Raw genomic sequence first — 1,487 nt, 5'->3', positions numbered from 1 at the left:
ACTGCATTAGCAGCTATAGGGCAGCTGGAGCTACCGGTACCGGTCCGTACTGGTCCCGTACTGGTCTGTACTGGTCCTGTACTGGTCCCAGTACTGCATTAGCAGCTATAGGGCAGCTGGGGGTACCGGTACTGGTCCGTACTGGTCCCATACTGGTCCTGTACTGGTCCTATACTGGTCCCAGTACTGCATTAGCAGCTATAGGGCAGCTGGGGGTACCGGTACCGGTCCGTACTGGTCCTGTACTGGTCTGTACTGGTCCTATACTGGTCCCAGTACTGCATTAGCAGCTATAGGGCAGCTGGGGGTACCGGTACCGGTCCGTACTGGTCCCGTACTGGTCCTATACTGGTCCCATACTGGTCTCGTACTGGTCCCGTACTGGTCCCGTACTGGTCCTGTACTGGTCCCAGTACTGCATTAGCAGCTATAGGGCAGCTGGGGGTACCGGTACCGGTCCATACTGGTCCCGTACTGGTCTGTACTGGTCTGTACTGGTCCTGTACTGGTCCCAGGACTGCATTAGCAGCTATAGGGCAGCTGGAGGTACCAGTACCGGTCCATACTGGTCCCGTACTGGTCTGTACTGGTCCTGTACTGGTCCTATACTGGTCCCAGTACTGCATTAGCAGCTATAGGGCAGCTGGGGGTACCGGTACCGGTCCATACTGGTCCCGTACTGGTCTGTACTGGTCCTGTACTGGTCCTGTACTGGTCCCAGGACTGCATTAGCAGCTATAGGGCAGCTGGGGGTACCGGTACCGGTCCGTACTGGTCCCATACTGGTCCTGTACTGGTCCCAGTACTGCATTAGCAGCTATAGGGCAGCTGGGGGTACCGGTACCGGTCCATACTGGTCCCGTACTGGTCTGTACTGGTCCTGTACTGGTCCTGTACTGGTCCTGTACTGGTCCCAGTACTGCATTAGCAGCTATAGGGCAGCTGGGGGTACCGGTACCGGTCCATACTGGTCCCGTACTGGTCTGTACTGGTCCTGTACTGGTCCTGTACTGGTCCTGTACTGGTCCCAGGACTGCATTAGCAGCTATAGGGCAGCTGGGGGTACCGGTACCGGTCCATACTGGTCCCATACTGGTCCTGTACTGGTCCCAGTACTGCATTAGCAGCTATAGGGCAGCTGGGGGTACCGGTACCGGTCCATACTGGTCCCGTACTGGTCCTGTACTGGTCCTGTACTGGTCCTGTACTGGTCCTATACTGGTCCCAGTACTGCATTAGCAGCTATAGGGCAGCTGGAGCTACCGGTACCGGTCCGTACTGGTCCTGTACTGGTCCTGTACTGGTCCTGTACTGGTCCTGTACTGGTCCCAGTACTGCATTAGCAGCTATAGGGCAGCTGGGGGTACCGGTACCGGTCCATACTGGTCCCGTACTGGTCTGTACTGGTCCTGTACTGGTCCTATACTGGTCCCAGTACTGCATTAGCAGCTATAGGGCAGCCGGGGGTACCGGTACCGGTCCATACT

This window comes from Psittacula echo (genome assembly GCF_963264785.1).
Source record: "Psittacula echo genome assembly, chromosome: 19".
Lineage (NCBI taxonomy): Eukaryota > Metazoa > Chordata > Aves > Psittaciformes > Psittacidae > Psittacula > Psittacula echo.
The sequence above is the reverse complement of the archived record's forward strand: the minus strand, read 5'-3'. Positions refer to the sequence as shown.